At 42.9% G+C, this 18,625-nt stretch overlaps 1 long non-coding RNA gene across 1 annotated transcript in view; it reads right to left on the reverse strand.

The window, feature by feature from the left end:
* LOC144680345 (uncharacterized) overlaps positions 1–9,756 on the reverse strand; it is an 81,263-nt gene extending 71,507 nt beyond the window's left edge. Inside the window, exon 1 of the long non-coding RNA XR_013576541.1 lies at positions 9,624–9,756. This is a non-coding gene — a long non-coding RNA (uncharacterized LOC144680345). The remainder of the gene's footprint in view (positions 1–9,623) is intronic.
* Positions 9,757–18,625: the final 8,869 nt, after the last annotated feature.

Raw genomic sequence — 18,625 nt, forward strand, 5'->3', positions numbered from 1 at the left:
ATCCTCTGCCATATCTGCATGTGCTTGCGTGTATATGCACATATTACCTTCATAAATAATATACTACTGCAAGTAATTATATGTAAGCCACTTGTCAAATAAGAGAAGATATATATTTGTCAGGTTAGTACACATATGTCTCTGGAATTAAATATGTATGAAATGATACAAACTAAACAGCTTGTAGAAAAATAAATCTATGTTTAAAATTTAATACTGTAATTTGTAAAATGAGCTGCTGTAATTAATGGAATATTAAATACACTCTCAATGATGTTAGAACGTTAAGACTAATCAAACAACAAGTTTATATAGTACCTTTATAGATAATAAAGAACCTTACTGATGTACATATTATAGATAGAGAATAGCCCTCCATCAAAATGACTAGCAGATTGAAAAACAATTTACCAGAATTTGTTTTCTAAAGAAGAAAACTCAGATTAGAAAACAGTTTGTGCACCATGTCTTAGATGCCAGCTGCTGTTTACGCGAGTGTAGTGTCAAGTTTTACTAAATTAATAGAACAGTTTTAATAGAGCGCTGCAAGTCAAAACAACTGTGCTCAGCAACAAGTCAGCAGTTTAACTGTATCACAGTCCTTTCCAAATGTGGCATCCAGCATAGCAAACACAGTAACAATGATGATGGAACACGATGTCTCAGAGAGAAATCTGCAACCATATAAATCCAGGAGCTCGATGTGCCAGCCAAATAAGTTTCAGGTTTCAGTAAATATCAAGCAAGTTATTTTGGTATAAGGTTAGCATATTATTACCATAAAATTAATTATCATAATAACAGTTCATATTTAATTCATTTTATTCTGTGATTGTGTGTGAGAATGAAACTGGTTGCACTTTCTGGAAAGAGGTGAAGAGAAATTGTATTCTTTGAAGATGTGACAAGCAGGGTGGATAAAGGGGAACCAGTAAATGTATTGGCTGGTATTTTCTGTCCCCATTGGTGTCGGGCATTGTGGCTGATAATATGACGGGAAGGCCAAAAATCAGTTTCACGACGTTGTAAAGCCAACTTGCAGTCGTCCGCTCCACCCGTCAATGGTGGGTCACCTTTCCCACCACCACACGCCGGGAACATGATTTTAATACTTCTGCACCACGTTATAAGCCTTACCCACTGGAATCATCCCCCTTCATCAAATTTACTGCCCACATTGGCAGTAAAATATGCCAACCCAGAACAAGTCTTTGACAAGTGTGACGTGTAGAAGTCGGGACTTACCGTTAGGGCCTTGCTCACATCGCGGACTTGCGAGGAGCAGAAGATACTGGAGCCTGACAGCTACCAAACCCTGGAGGGACACTTGCATCACATGCTGGGTAGATTCTGATGGACATGGCTCTGCCGCGAAGCAGCTCACGGAAAGTGGAAGGTCATCACTGATGTCTGGGGTCTGCTTTGGGACATCAGTGTCTTGGCCATGGTCTTCTATCGATGATTGTTGAGGGGGTGCAGAAGAAGGTCTATGTTTGACTGGGAGAAGAAGGTGTACCGGGGTGGGGGGCAGGTGGGGGGCAGTGAGGTTGGGAGGCGGGGAGGGAACATGGAGGGTGCAAAGAAGGAGAATACAGCAACTGAGGAGCTAGGTGTAACGGGGGAGGAAGATGTAAGGAAAGAAGTTCAGAGGGGGGGAGGATTCGGGAGGAGGGAGGAGTTCATGGGGGGAAGGAGTTCAGGGGCAGGAAGGAGTTAGGGGGAGGAAGGATAAGGGTGGAAAAAGGAGTAAGGGGGGAGGGGGGATGTCCAGGTGAACATGCAAGGGAGGGGTCTGTGAAGTCGATGACTGCATCCTGAGGAGCGAAATGATGGTGGGTGTAGTAGGAGGAAATGTTGAGGATGAAAGAGAGCAGAGTGAGCCAGTAGCATGGGAGGGTGAGAGTGTGATGGTAGTGGTAGAAGCGACGGCGAGGGTGGTTGGTGGGGACTCAGAGGCAGACAGGGACCCTGGAGACAGGAAGGAGGAAGTCGGGGAGGTCGATGTAAATGGGAGTGGGATTGTTGGGAAGACAGGGAATGTGCACATTCACCTGGACATCCTGTAAAGAAAACAGTTCCAGCTGGTAGGTGATGACGGAGAGGTGGAAGATGATGTCGGGTGGTCAATAGTGATAGGGGAAAGGACATGGGTGACTGGGGGAGGGGAAAGGATGGGGCAGCTTAAGACATACTTCACAGCTATCACCTTGTAAAATCGAAAGCGAAAGGTGTCTCATGTTGGGTGGGCAGAGGTGCTGAATGGGAGTGTGATCAGTGAGTGGGTGGAGATGCAGGGCAGCTCAGATGGACAACTGAAAGAGAGCCCCAGCAGGCAGCATTCAAAATGCTCAGGGCATTGAGATGAGTGTGATAAAGGAAGGATCCGCGTGCATGGGAGAGTGCTTGCAATGAGGCCCCAAAAGACCCTGCCACACACACTTCTCCCCCCAGAATCACCCGTGGGCCGGCTGCGTGCAGCTGAACTGCTAGTTTGTTGGGGGGAGGGGGGGGATGCAGGAGGAGGACTGGTGAAGGCTGTAAATGTACCTGGAAGGCACCATTACACGTAATTCAGTGAAAGTTGTGAGGAAGATACTGAGGGCAGCATTTTCCGGTCAGCGAGGGGGGGGCGGAGTCTGCTCGCCAACCTGTAAAATGACGCGGGGTGACATCGGACGTGCGTCCTGACATCACCCTGCGTCATTTAGATTCTCAGTCAACGGCCTATTAAGGCCTTTAAAAAGGTAATTAAAATGATTAATGGATCTGCCCATCCAACCTTAAGCTTGGCGGGCAGGCCGGGAGCCCAGGTGAGCCTCAGAAAAAGCATGAAGCCTCATCCACGGGTGGGATGAGGTTTCATGAGGGCATTTAAATTTTTATCAAATGTTTAAATAAAAGTTATGGACATGTCCCAACTCATGTGACAGTGTCGCATGAGGGAACTTGGCAGCGAAAATTTTTTATTACCTTTATTTCAACTTTTCAATCAGAGCCGATCTCCCTGAGGCAGCAATTTGCCTCAGGGAAATTTGTGCGCTCTTTCACACACATGCACAAAAGAGCGCACTCCCGGCTGAGGGAATCGCCCCCCCCATCCGCACAGGAAGCGCATAGCGCTTCCTGGCGGACATCACACTGGGTGAGCCTTAATTGGCCCGTCCACCTAAAATGGCGGCATGCCCACAACCAGGAGCACCAATCGGAGGTCTGCTCCCCTGCGCCTGCTCCTGCACTTCCCCCCCAACGGGGGGAAACTGTTGCCCCATCCATGGGCGGGATGAGGTTTCATGAGGGATTTAAAATTTGTGTTACATTTTTAACAAAAGTAATTAACATGTCCCAGCTCATGTGGCAGTGTCATATGAGGGGATATGTCAATAAAATTTTTCTCACCCTTTATTATCTTTTTAAAAGTAACACTGTTCTCCCTGAGGCAGCACTTTCCTCAAGGAGATCTGTGTGCTCTTTGGCACGCATGCGTGAAAGAGAGCACTTCTGGCTCAGGGAAACCCCACCCCCCGGCCGCATAGCGCTTCCTGGTGGACATCATGCTGGGCGGGCCTTAATTGGCCCACCCACATAAAATGGTGGCACGCCCCCAACTGGGGGCGCCAATCGGGAACTTGCCCGCTCACACCCTCTCCCGCACAACCCCCCCGACAGGGGGAAAATGCTGTCCTAATAGTCTGTAAAGGGATATAGATAGGTTAAGTGAATGGGCAAAAAATTGGCAGATGGAGTATACTGTGAGGCAAATGTAACGTTGTCCACTTTGCCAGTAAGAATAGAAAAGCAGAATATTATTTAAATGGAGAGAGACTGCAGGATGCTGCAAAACAGGAGGATCTGGGTGTCCTTGTACATGAATCACAAAGAATTGGCTTGCAGGTACAGCAAGTAATTAGGAAGGCAAATGGAATGTTGGCCTTTAATGCTAGGGGAATGGAGTATTAAATAGGGAGTTCTTGCTGTTCAGAGCATTGGTGAGACCACAACTGCAGTATTATGTTCAGTTTTCGACTCTTTTCTTAAGGAAGGATATATTTGCATTGGATGCAGTTCAGGAAAGTTTCACTGAGCTGATTCCTGGGATGAAGTGGTTGTCTTATGAGGAAAGTTGAACTTATTAAAACATAGAAGATTCTCGGGGGGCTTGACCGGGTAGATGCCTGGAGGTCGTTTCCTCTCGTGGGGGAACCTAGAACTAGGGAGCACTGTTTAAAAATAAGGATCCTCTCACTTAAGAAGGAAGTGGGAAATTTCTTCCCTCAGAGAATCATTAGTCTTTGGAATTCTCTTCCACAGAGAGCAATGGAAGCTGGGTAATTGAATATATTCAAGGCTGAGCCGGATAGATTTTTGATCGACAAGGGAATTAAGGGTAATGGGTAGAGGCAGGAAGGTAAAGTTAAGGCCACAATCAGATCAGCCATGCTCTCATTGAATGGCAGGGCAGGCTCAATGCACAAAATGGCCTACTCCTGCTCCTATTGTTATGATCTTATAATATTCCTGGCTAGTTTATTTTCATGTTCTATTTTTTTCTTTTTTAATCAATTTTTGGTAGCCCTTTCCTGGTTTCTAAAATACTCACAACCCTAAGGCTTACTACTATTCTTTGCAGCATTATAAGCCTCATTTTTTTATCTAATACTATCCTCAACTTGCTCAGGAAGCCATGGATAGATTTTTCTCGCTGGGTTTTTGCTTTTTAATAGAATGTATTTTTGTTCAACATGTTGAATTGCTTCTTTGAATGTTTGCCATTGCTTATTTATTGTCATATCTTTTAGTCTACTTACCCAATCAGCCTTTGCCAGCTCTCCTTTCATGCCTATGTAATTGGCCTTGTTGACGTTTAAAATTCTTGTTTATTACTTTCAAACTTAATATGAAACTCAATTGTATTATGATCAATTTTTCCCAGCAGATCTTATACTGTAAGATATTAATTAATCCTGCCTCATTACAGAATACTGCATCTAAAATAGCTTTTTCCCTAGTTGGTTCCACAACATATTGTTCCATAATGCAACATTCAGCACTTTTTCATATTCATCAGCTCGAATTGACTTTTGGTTTACCATCAGAAACTTTGTTAAGTTTGACTTAGAATTTTCTTTTTTTATGATAATAGTTTTTCTGCAATTGTGCAACTTAATTTAAGTTAAAATATAATTAGATTACTGTGTTTTAAACCCCTCTAAATGGCCAAGAATTAAGTGCAGCTTCATTCTGTGTCAAAATAATGGCTCGGAAGCAATGATACAGATTAAATATAACAACAAACAATACAGAGTCTGCCATTGATCATGATGTAGAGCCATAGATCTCCTTCATCTCTCCACAGATGCTGCCTTATGCTGAATAATTGGTTCTGTTTTCTGTTCTGTTTTTCATATCAACCTGGGTTACTTCACTATTAGAAGATGGCAATGTCGTTCACTTAAGAAGCCTTAAGTTAGTTGTTCTCATACAGAAGTTGCAAATAGGTAGTCTCCCCATAATCTTCTGCCATTAGCAGCCATCTTGTTAAAGGTCACATGGTGGGAGGTTGGGAAAATTCCAGAAAAGGAGTAACTTGCGCACATATTCACTACCTGGCTATTTATGTTAGAAAAGGAAATATCTTGCAGAAAATCATACGAGATGCTTTAAATAACATCCAATACAAAATTATTCACTAGTAAATTTTCATTATCTCATTTTCATGACATCAGTTTTCAATTTAGGACTTAATTTTGACTCATGCTAAAACAATAGTGAACTAGCCTGGTCTTGTCCCCTTCATCTATTTGATAGAAATGAGCTGACTGAAGCTTAGTCATAAGCCTCCCAATAACAAGCTGATGAGAACGGCAGGTATCCAAAATAAATTTCTATTTAATAATTTTCTCTTCTCTGCAGAAACCATGGAAATTCAAGAACCACATTGAAGTTTATTTGGAGCCAAAGATTTGCACCACTCTTCCATTGAAGGAGCTAACAACTCTTTTATCTGGTTGAAGCAGGTTTGCATTCAATGGATTCGAAGCCAAGTAGATTGATAGAATGTTAACAAGCATGAGATTATCATAGCACATTAATTACCTTTAATAATAGGTTCATACTAATTTTACTGCATTCTGCAATTGTGTGTGGCCATCATACTGTTCTGCATCGACTGTAAGTGGTTACACTAGGTTAACTCTGATATATGATACAAACAAGGTAAATCTGCTTTCTTGATTAATGAACTTTCCATCATCAGTAAATCTGTTTGACCACCTGCCAAAGAAATGTGCAATGCAAATCTTTTATATTCCTGATTTTTCAAAACCTTGTTAGCTTTGGGAGATAGTTTTCATGATGCATTATTTATCTTTCTCCTTAAAAAATATTTTTCTAGTGCAAACATACCCTGTAGGCTTTATGAACAAGCTACCTAATGTTGGACCTCATTAGTGAAGATATGAACTGGCTATGAGGAGGTAGGAGAGCAGTTTGACATGACTTTCCCTCTAGGTTACTGTTTCTCTCATGGAGAGGAGAGCAGCTGCCATTTAGCAATTCAACTGAGATTGGGAATTCAGTGGATTCTATAGGCCTGCTTGTTGGTGCTGTATTGTATCACCATGTTTCCTTCAGCTGTGGCTATTGCAGTTATCCGTAAATTTTTCCTCATGTAACTTTTCATCAAAATGAATAAATTAGTTATAAAATTAATTATTAAGTTAATAAACAATTATTCATAATAAAAGTCAGGCCCTAATTGTTTGAGAAATGTAGGGATGGATTTAATGCAGCCCATCACGATGGAAAACATGGCGCCTGGGCCCACTGAATCGCGGGAGAGGCTGCACAGTCTCCTGGCACAGGAAAAACTCTCACGATTCAGTTAGAGGTGGGACGGGGCCCAAAACTCGCCTGCTCAGGGCAGGTTGTCAATTAGACTGACTATTGAGCCAATTGACTTCAATTATTCCTGAGCCCACTTGAACTTAGTGCTGGCTCAGGGATTACATGCAAGTGCCACAACTTTCCCGTGCGTCCAGAAGGCCGCGAGGCAAACCCTGTCAGGCTTGCCTGTGGCTTTCTTGGGACAGGAGGTACCTCTTTCAAAGACACTTCATGTCCAATCAAGGGACACAGCACTGGGGGCGTGGGGGCAAGTGTCTTTCCACTGAAAGACACCCCGCTGCCTTGGCCTCCAACCTCCCTGCTCCCCATCTCCGGTGTTCCCCTTCCTCCACAATCCCCCTCACTCACCTATGGCCTGGGTCCCTTGGCGATACTAGGCCTCTCCCTGGCTACATTACCGGCAGCTTCCAGCGCTCCCAGCGGTTCTGCCTGTAATGGAGCACTGCTGGTCTTTGATTGGGCGGCAGCTCTCAGCAGGCAGGATTTCCACCCCCGTGGTCCTGGATCCCAGGGAAGGCCCAAAGCTAGCCAGTTAATTGCCTGAGAGGCAATTAATCTGATTGGGCCTTCTCCCCAGTGGTGACGTGGTTTGCCCACTGATTCTCTGACTGGTTGGCTGAACCTACATCAATTACATTAAATTCTGCCGGTTGTATATCATATTATTCCAGCACAGTTTTACACCAAAGCTGCTCCATATGCTTAAAACGGCTGGAAAAAACAAATAAAATTACATAATAAACATGCCCATAATATGTCAACCATATTACATCACAATGGCCCAAGAAAATCCTTCACTGTAGATCCCTTGATCATTTGATCATTTCCTGAAGATGCTAATAGGAAAACGTCAAGAGACTTTATTATTGGAAGGCACTCACAATGCCTAAATCTTGGAAAAAAAATTAAGCTGCAGAGATTTCTAACCGTCTGGCAGATCACATGAGGAAACAATGCATCCGAACGAAGATCATATCCATCCAAAGGCATTCAAAAAAAATACAGGAATAATTAATTAGGGGTGGAGAGACATCATCTTGCCTCGAATAGAATTCAATTTTTGGAGGTAAAATCAACCAAATAATGGATATTTACCATTGAGCTGTAAATAAACATATCGGCCTGAATTTTCATCCTTGACGTAGGTAGGGGGGAATCAGGAAAATCCTTGGCTTGGTCCACCGCCTCGAGAGAGAGTGGCCATAAAGGTGGGATCTTCATTGCCAGGGGTTGGATGCAGGCTGGAGGCAAGACCCAGAGGCTGCCGGGTGTTGAGGTGATGGTTTAAAAGGCCCAACTTTGTGCTGTCGGACTTCTTCCCATTTATGCTAAAAACAGAAATGCCCTCCAGCCCTCATGCTCACCTTCCAAACACTCCCCAGGTCCCAAAGATTCCACCTCATTCATTCCCCCCACAAACCCAGCCCCTATGGGCCCTCATAACTCCAATGCTTACATAATGAGGCCTAGTTGAGAGCCCAGGCACCCATTACGCTTTTTGAAACAGCTGTGCCCCAGAGAAAACATTGCTTTATTGACAGCTCAGGCTCTACGAATTCTGTGGTCAATTTCACAATGTTTATTTACACAAGATTAAGTGGTTTCAAGTGTTTGTCAGTTTTGTTATCGATACTTTAAAGGGTTTGGACGATTGACACTTTTATTGCCTTCTAAGTGAAATGACTTTTAAAATTTTAATATGTATAGTGCAGAATAATGAATGAATTACTTTTTTACAAACTGTCACTGTAGGTTTCATTGGTTATATACTGTGTATAACGGGTCAATGGGCATGGGAGTGCCATCACTTCTCATTTGGGGTATGGGAGGCCATGGTGGGGTGGGGGGGGGGATTGGGTGGAAGGGCAGGACTTGGCAGAGGAGGCAAGATGGGCCATGGGGGTAGGTTGAAGGGCAGAGCTTGGCATGGAGGCACGGCACCTTTTGAACTTATCTTTTTAAAGGTGCTATCATGCAGATTAGTATTCATGACTCCTCAAAGGAGTTGTGAACCATGACTCTTCAAAAACCTGGCATGACTCCATGAAAATTGTGGAGAAGTAGGACATGCCTATCTCCGCAATGGAGCAGGCCAGGTCGGGACTGCTGGTTGCAGGGTTTTGGCAGGAACCAGCCTTTACCCTTTAAAGGCACTCCCAAAAGTCAGACAGCCTGGGGATTGGGTCGGGAATTCTGGAATTGGGACCCGTCTGCCATTTTTATAGAGCTCCTGAGTCATCCCAACTCAACAAAAATCCATAGGCCATCATCCCTATTCATGTACGGCAATTTATTGCAGCCACTGAATTAAGCTGTTCAATACTGAGTTAAATAATGTTGTATTGCTTCTTCAACTCATTTGTCATATATTAACATATAAAACCGTAATTTTAAAGGAAGCTCAGCTATGGATTAAAACAACGATGATGTATCAAATTCCTTTTCATGGTTAGGGACAATAAAGACCCGAGGTTGAATGTGTCGCAACTAAGGAAAAATAATGTCACAAATCATGGTGTAAAATGTTGGGAGATATTCAACAGAATTTTCAATTTTATTTAGATAATTAAATCATTTGGCCTCAGAAATAGTGGCTGAGTTTGGCATATTTAAATAAGAGCTGCACTCCAATAATCGTCCTCATTTGACGTTTTAATCAATTTAGCTTATTCTCTTCGCTGTGTCCTTAATAGATTATAACATTCAGCTGCAGTACTTACCCTAAGTGCTACGCTATTGTCATTGGTAACGCAACGCAATCAGTGTTACTGTAATAACCTCCTATTTTCTCAACCCAGAACGATCTATTCACCAAGGAAATCTCTGTGCACCCAGTTTTCCCTCATGTTCCATTTTATATTGTGTCAAAGACCGGGAAGTGTGAAAATATAAACATCACACTTTTAAAAAAATCAAACCATGCTTGCATACCAACACTAATGATAAACACACGAGAAGTAACAAGTCTGAGCATCTTTCCCAAACTTAATTGCAATGATTTGAAGTAAACCTAAAAGACTTATAGATTTTTTTCTAATGAAATATGGACACCAATGTGGATACAAATTAGACGTATTCCCCTTCAAATGCTCAGCCAGTTAAACAATGAACAGACGAGTCACAGGCCAGGATTTTCCTGGTTCAACCCCCAATTGATGCTGGTTTACTAATTTTAGCTGGGACATTGCAAAAACTATGCAAAAACATCCTCGCGTTATTAAAAAAATTGTTGAAGGCTTGCTTAATTGCATAAGTCTTCCTTAAAGAAACTCACAAGGAAGCTAATGACTCAAATACTTACTGAACCATTTTTTTAAAAACAGAAATGACCGGAGGTTTACTATTAAGCTTTTGAGATCTTAAAAGATATCCTTTTTTTCAGTAGGCAGTCATCTACTTAAAACATTTGTACTTCACCACAATTGTGGTTTTTTAAAAAATTTGAATGATTATAATTATTAAGTTCAGACATTTTGCTCTCCATGCTACATTTCTTGAATTTTTGACTTTGTTTATCATGTTGCAGTCTTATGCTTTGTTACTATTACAGCAGAAATCTATTCTTATCTCCACAAGGTAAAACATGCCTTCACTATTTTTGTTTCCCATGTGCGTGTATCAAAGTAGCTTAAAGTAATGATTCATTGATAAGCTCGAGCTAAAAAACTCAATAGCTAACTCTACTCGTAACGCTTTCTTAATGATTGCCTTGGAAACTCTATAAAAAGATTGTGATTTTTTGGCCATTGTTCCCTGCAAGCACTATTCTGAACTAGGAACATCTTACCACAGAATCAAGCCCGAAATATCATCCTTGATGTAATGACTTGCATCTCTTGTTACAAACTTCTAAAGAGAAGGGCACAATAATATGGTGTGACACAGTGATCCTATTGTGTTACTGATTATGCTTGCTGCTAAATATTTTCCTCTTTATTGAAATCTTATTTCAAAATTAAGTTAGCCACATGAAAACAAGATTGTATTCCTTCATTTCACAGACTGAGCTTCCTTTGTTTTCAGAGCAGACTTGTCCAGGAAATGGAGATAAATAAATGTTCCCAAAAATAGCCTTTAATATATTTTTTTCTATACAATTTCTATACAATTAATGAGGATGTATAACATGGGGCAAAGGAGGCCTAGAAGTGAAATTATTAATGCTGTGGAAAAGAAGATTCAATTGCCCAGATTTTGAAAAGTCAAGTGTTATCTTTACTAGGAAAGCATTACAGACCAGTAATATTGCATGGCTGATGTCAATAGGTCTCTTAACAAGTTTACAGAACTAGTGCCAACCATTTAACTGTATGACTTCTGAAAACATTTGCAGCCATTGCTCCAAACTCATTTGAATCATGTAAGTTAGATTTTCATGTTGCCACTTGTCTGCACGTCAGCAGTGACAGCTTGGCTTAGCATGATTTGGTCCCTCACACATCATTGTTTACTAGTCAACTTTCAATCTGCTGTCAGGATGATATCCTGTCACTTTCCATTTAGTTTGATAGGTTAGCTTTCCTTGTGCAAGCTGAGGCAGTGTTGGACTGTCATCAGCTGTCAAACCGTTAAAATCTCTTTGTTCATTGAGCTGGGAACCGAAGGATTATTAATTTAAGCATTCCCATCAATTCTTCTTCCTTACACTATCTAATCACTTCCGAACTAGCTAATATAATTTACTTAAATTATAATACCTTTGTTTAACCTTAAGGAAGGTTTAAGTTTCACATATTTCAATACTCATACATAACTTTCAGATGGCATTTAATTATCCTATTTAATTAAGCTTGAATGTAGCATCGTTGATGTTCAGTGTAATTAATGTACAATTTAATACATTATGTTTAACTTTAAGAAGGTTTTTTATGTAATTTCCTTAATTTTTGAATATTCAGCAGAGACAAAATAACCTAGACTTTACTAACCTACATTCTATTTTTAAAAATTTTATGTTAATGTTTATGTTCATTGAAATATGTGAATAGAACAACTTTCTTGGTCCTTGTTTCTCATTTATATTTTAAAATTATTTATTATATATTTTCCCAGTTTTCTCCTTCTGTGAGCTTTTGACTCCTTGCTAAGGTGAGGCTCCATGAGCATTAGTGGTATCTAGCACACCACTGATATGTCCAATGATTGACTATCATTCAGGTATGATCATTCGTAGTGAGCATCGGTGACCTATTTGAAGGTGAATCTGATCGCCTCCAATATACAACCAGTGGTTCTCGAACTTTTTTGGTGAAGAACCCCTTTACAAATTGCTTAGTAATCACTGACCACGTCCTCATCATCAAAATGATGATATAATATCATACTTATAATATTAAAGTGATACATGTCAAAAGTATTTTAATAATGCTGTTAATAAAACACATATTTGCTTACAGATATCAGTGAGATGGGTGTGCCTAATTTTCACTGAACAATATGTAGTGCTTAATTATTTATAAAAACACTCCCCAATCTTAACAAGGCTGAACCCATCTGACGCTCACCTTGTTAACTGCGAGTCTACCTGGTGACCTTCATGCTGCTCTCAATGCTCCTCCATGCATGGTCCCTCCCAAGTGAGAGACCCAACCCACTCTGCGCTGCATGTGTGGTAGCCGCACTCTACCCGCTTCCCAGCTCGCACCAATTCCATCTCTGGCCACCACTCAATTACTTAGTGGGCTCCTGAAAGTATTTTGCAGACCCTAATTTGAGAACCACTTAGACATACATATTCACTGGCTGTTGGATAGTAATTAGGAGTGGAACCATGGCTTATCTATCCTTCTTACCCATTGAGACCAATTGTAGCAGCTACATATAAAAATTGAACTAATATAACAAACATTTCATCTCTCTGTGAGAGATATTTGTTTTCCAGATTGTTGAATTCCAAGAAACTAAAAAATAGAGCAAATATCCAGAAAATGCAAATCAATTATCTCATATAGGCTATTTCTTCTTTCTCACCAATTTTCTTCCCCCTACTCCTATTATGGGAGACAATTTGATGGATACTGATTGCCCTCCAGTCTCTTTCAAGGCCATTATTCATTTATGAGTCTTAACAATGGCAATGGAACTTTACACTGATTCTGTCTTCACCTGATGCCAATTCACATGTTTTCACATCAGTGTTACTGAAGATTGATCAGGAGTGGGGTTTCTGGTCCACATTCCTTTCCTAGGGACACTGAGACCTATTGTTGTCCCACTCGCTCCATCATCACCACAGCTGAGATGAGCTGAGTGAGTACAATATGGAGTTGGAATCTGGCTCCTTCCTGCTCTGTATGGCTCAGCTACTTATTGGATACACTTGCTGAGCTAAAAGAAAAGCCTTCATTCTTTTTAGAAGGGTGTTCAAAGTGCAGCATTTGATTTCTCTGGAATAGAGCAATTTTCTGATTTTACAATTTCTAAAATCAGAAGCATTAGACCACAGATGGAAGTCATTCAGCTCTTTGATTCTTTGCCAGTGGGAAATCTTCAGCTGATGCTATCTACTCTAATTCCATTTCCTGCTTTTCCCTGTATCCTTTTATATTCTTCCTTTTCAAATAACATTAGATTCCATTTTAAATGATGCTCTACCCTCTGCCTCAATAGCTATTTGTAGTGAAGCATGTGATGTCCTAATGACCCTTTGTAGGAAGAGTGTTCTTCTAATTTCCCTCCCATTCTTGCTAATGTAATTCCAAGTGTCCCAATATCACTGATTTGCCAGCTAGCCAAAACAATCCTTCAGTGTATTCCTCAAATCTTTTTATTGTTTTGTAAACTATGCTTAGATTCTACCCTTGACCCGTGTCTCAGTGCAAAAAGCCATAATTTCTCAAGCCATTTTTTGTAAATAAGACCTGTAATCCTGATATTAATCTAATGAATTGTCACTCATGGCTCTTAGACTTCAGAAGTTGTCTAATCAGTGTCTTATAAAGAATACACTTAAGAACACTGTTCATGATCTTAGGATGTCCCCAAGTGCCTCACAGTCAATAAAGTACATTTGAAGCATCACTGAATAAGTTTCCGATAAGCAGGGAGTGACACGTAGTCGTGTTGGATCCCAGTCACCAGTTTGTTGGGACTTATTGATCTGGGTTGCATGCTTGCTGTGGGATGGCTTAGTTGATACAATGGACAGAGTTGATCAGCAGACACTTCTTAGGTGGAGCATATTCTGTTTATTTACAAAGGTACTCAGAAGCTACACTTGGGTGCTTTCAACTCAACCCTGTCTCCATAGTTCTGGCTACTAACTACAGACGACTGACTATTGAGGCAGCCTATGCTACTCTTCTATTGGTTACATAAGATCATGTGATCTTCCTTTATACCATCCTTCTTAAAGGTATACTACACATTAAATACAACTATTATTACCACAAGTGAGTAGGAGCCCCAGAGTTAGGTGTGGCACATCCAGCAGTGGCTTTTTAACCCAGCAACCGCTTTACCGTATTATTTCCAGGTTTCTGGACCATTGAGCTCATGCAGGCATGATGACAACCTGCATGGGTCATTTTCAGCTCCAATATTTAAAGAGACATTGCAAACATGAAATTTGTTGAATTCTGGGACAGGGAGCAGAATGCAACAATTTCATAGAATGGAGTGCACGCACTCAAACTCTGCTCCTCGCTTTAGTGATGTCTTCCTGGATCTGATGCCGGGGACTGCAAGGGCTCACAGAAAGTTACTGTCCTCTACTGGTGAGGAAGAATCAGTGAAATCAAGAAGACATGGCTGGAAGTTGTCCATAAGGTTAGCAGTAGGAATGTCATTCTATGCTCATGGATTTAATGCTGAAAGAAGTTTAATGACCTAAGCAGTGCAGGAAAGGTGAGTGCAGTGGTAAATGCAGTGGTAAATACAGTGGTAAATTCAATTACATCCTGATGTTTGTATCATGCCAAACCCCTCACTCTAGTGCACTAGAGTCCACTCTAGCTCATCATTCCTCAGACTTACCTTGTGGGTAAAACCGATCCCTCTTTTTTTATGAACTCCTCATATCCATCTGCCCATTAATCACCAATATTCAGCCCCATTTTTATACAAAATGTCGTGCCTCTCCCTCGTTGTCATCCTCAAAAAATGTTTTCCACATATCCATTCAACACGTGTCATTAATCTCACTCCCAGCTCTCTTCTTTCCCTCCTTGCAGAAGATCAAAGCAGAAAACGTGAACGGGAGGCAGAGAACCCAAGGTGGTCTGCAGCAATATCGCAACTGATGGAATAAGCCCATTAAACCTGCAGTTTTATATTCTGAACACACTGAACACAATTTTTCAAGAACTAAATATACCACAATATTGAGACTGCGGGCTGTAACTTCCATGGAGTAGCAATCACAGTTGGATTGCTACTCTGCTCCTAGTTACTTACCCTGAAATGTAGCCGCACCTTTATCGCAAGACCTTCTGACTTGGGCTAGGTGAGAAAGGTGCGGTGCAGCGGGTCCCCCAGGCCTTGTGCCGAGGGCAGCTGAGTCGAAGGTGTTGGGTGGTTAATGGAGGGTTCTGGTGGTCAGTCAGGGAGTCAGGTGGTTAGTGGAGGCTTGGGTGGTCAGTGGGGGTGGTCATTAGGGTGGTAGTCAGTGGGGGGGGGGGGGTGGTCAGTGGGAGGATGGTGAGTTGCTGGGGATGGGTCAGTAGGGGGTCAGATGGTCAGGGGGTGGTCAATGGGGTTTTGGGTGATCAGCAGGGGGGGCGGTGGCGAGGGTAGTCAGGCTTCCATAGGTAGTCAGGGGGCTGGGGTTGTTGTCAGGGTTGAGCGAGTATAGTCATGGAGGTTGGGGATGTAGTCAGAGGTGTGGGAGCTAGTCCCGTGGTGGGGTCAGGGTGGGGTCAATACCATAGTTATCCAGAAGTTAGAAGTGGTTTTAATTCTTCTAACTTTTTCTGGATAACCATTACTTTAAGACACTTAGAACCATCCGAAGTTTGCGATTTAACTCAGTTTCTGATGGTTCACATTACAGGGCAATTGCCCAACGGAAGTCTGAACTTCCCAGGCAATTGCGATCCTTATCTGGGGATTTCTGTGGGGTGGTGGGGGGTGGGGGGTGGGTGCAGCACATCTTTGGAGTGCTCCCTAAGTACAACGTTTGGAGCTTGGAAGTTATGGGCCATACTGTATGGACACAAAAGCTAGTTCCCCTACCCACCCCCCACAAACTTAAATCCCTAAATAAATGACACTTTGTTTTGATTGGAAAGTGGACTAATGCTTTTTCGATGAAACGAATAATCCACTAGCAAAATCATGCGAGTGCATCGTTTTGAAATGGGCAATTTTGGAATGTGCTTTTTATGCTGATTATTGATCGGTTCTGGAGAAAATGGGAGTTCTTTCATCTTACGCAAAGGTAAATTTTTTCAGCTATAAATCCAGTGCCCAGCCATTGTTTGGTATTCTTCTGATCCTGTACAATTGCTACCTACATGTAGATGTTGCCTCTGACCACACCTATCTGAATTGAGCTTATTCAAGTAACCAGGTTTCCAGTCAGGTTTTGTCTGATCATATTTCTGCAAGCATGCTTCTCATTGCTAGAGCTTCCAAAACTTTATGGCATCGCTGCTCTGAACAGGCATTTTATTGTCTCTTTAACTATTTTACATTCTACAGGGATTATCATACGGTGATATCATTGATGTAAAATGATCTCACAAGAAAAGGCTGAATCATTCATGGTTTGAAGTAAAAATAAAATCCTATCACATCTTGTCTTAAATGATGAGGAAACTCTGGGGGTTACCATTGACCAGAAAATGAACTGGACCAGCCATATAAATACTGTGGCTACAGTTCTAGTAGTTTTAGAATAGCCTCGGGATCACAATCTGGTGAGTGCATCGCACTATTTGATCCACAGCAGCCGGCGGCAGGGACTTCCCAGGTTTCCAACTCTTGGAGGACTGCTGGAGGCCAGAAATCTGCTGAGTCCAAGTCAGATGAGGAGCCTCTGAGCTCGGTCATACCTCAGTTGCTGAAGCTACAGAGGCAAGCTCAGGAACATCAGGAAGGGATTGCAAGGCACAATGGAGGACTTCGTCCGCATTCTGAGGCGATAACACCGGCATTGCAACACACCGAGGTCAACATTGATGGGATGGTGGCTGCTGTAGAGACCTTGGTCAGGGACATCGCTCATGCACTGCTGCACGGGCTGAACTCCATTGCTGATGCCATAGTCGGCTTCGAACAGTGTCAATGTGAAAAGGGTGCAGACCAACTCAATCTCACTCCAGCTTTCCCTTCTCCTGAAGGAGCCAGCTAGGGCCCTTGGGCATCCACAGGGAGGAGGATCAGCAGGTGTGTACCCATTCATCCAAGTGACTCCGTGAGTGTCAACCCATCCAAATTTCCTCTTCCTATGACCCCAGTAGCTCCGCAGGCTGAGGAGGGAGCCACTGCCACACAGCAGGACCCTGAAAGCAGGCCGGGGCCCTGCATATCTCGGCCCTCCAGAGGACCCCCACCAAGGTCAACACAGACAGGCCGTATCCATCAGCAGGCTGTCTCCACCTCCGCTATGGATGTCAGGGGAGTACCAAGACTGGCCTTGTTGTATCATCACTCTGCTGCAGTCTGAGGCCGCCGCACAGGTGTCATCAGCCACTTTCTCTGTGGGTAGCCCTTGTCCCCGAGGAACCAACCTCTGTGGACCCTGGAAGATGTCAGGGATCTGAGACCTGCTAAGGATGTAGGAGCTGTGGATGCTCCCTGGGAATCATGCGCAGACCTGCAGGATGCGGTTGTGGTGGTCACAGACCAGCTGAACATTCAATGCCCTTGCAGTTGATGTAGTTGATTGCTTGTTGCCATGGAGATCTGAATGCAACATGAGTGCAGTCTATGACACCCTGCACCTGTGGAAAATCTGAGATCTGCGCAAAGCCCAGCACTCTTGCATCCTGGCTTTCCTGATCCCGGAAGAAATGCAAAGTTCTGGTCCTTCACGAGGATGGCGTCCGTGACCTCCTGGATACACTTGTGCGCGGAGGTTTGTGAGATCCCACACAGGTCACCTGTGGAGCCCTGGAAGGAGCCACTGGCATAAAAATTGAGCACCACGGTCACTTACATGGCCACTGGCAGTGGATGCCCTCCATGTCTCCGTGGTTCCAAATCCTGCAGAATGTGACCGACCTGTTCCCTAGGCATGCGCAGTCTTCAGCGACACTGGTTCTCAGCTATCTGCAGGAATGACAGGCACTGTCTATAGACCCTGGTTCTAGCACGGTGTCTATGGTCAATGGCTCTCTGTGGATCTTCAGCTGATTGTGTAGCAGGCCCTGCCACCCCTTCATCTTCATCCCTTTGCTGAGCCAGGCACCTCTGCCGCTCTCTTCTTCTTCTCTGGTCTCTGTAAGCTATGAGGCACACCACTAAATCATCAGGCTCCATGATCCTGATGTCCTCCTCTTGCAGGATCAAAGAAAGAGTGGGTTAGTATAGGTGTACTAAAGCCACTCTTGGTTAAGCCATAAGGCCCCTTCACGTATGTAGGAGAGTGCTGACCACCACTTGGATGGCCAGTGTGTAGTGCGTTTCTTGGCTGTTGGAAACCCTACCACCTCCGCCCCGCTCCATTTGACCAGTTGGCAGCAGCTTCAGCCACTGGACTGCAGGCTGTGCTCTCAGCTCAGATGCAGGCATTCTCCTAACCTGCACTGCAAGGCTGAACTGTTAGCTTGAACCATGATGG

This window comes from Cetorhinus maximus, chromosome 5, assembly GCF_964194155.1.
Source record: "Cetorhinus maximus chromosome 5, sCetMax3.hap1.1, whole genome shotgun sequence".
NCBI classification, from domain to species: domain Eukaryota; kingdom Metazoa; phylum Chordata; class Chondrichthyes; order Lamniformes; family Cetorhinidae; genus Cetorhinus; species Cetorhinus maximus.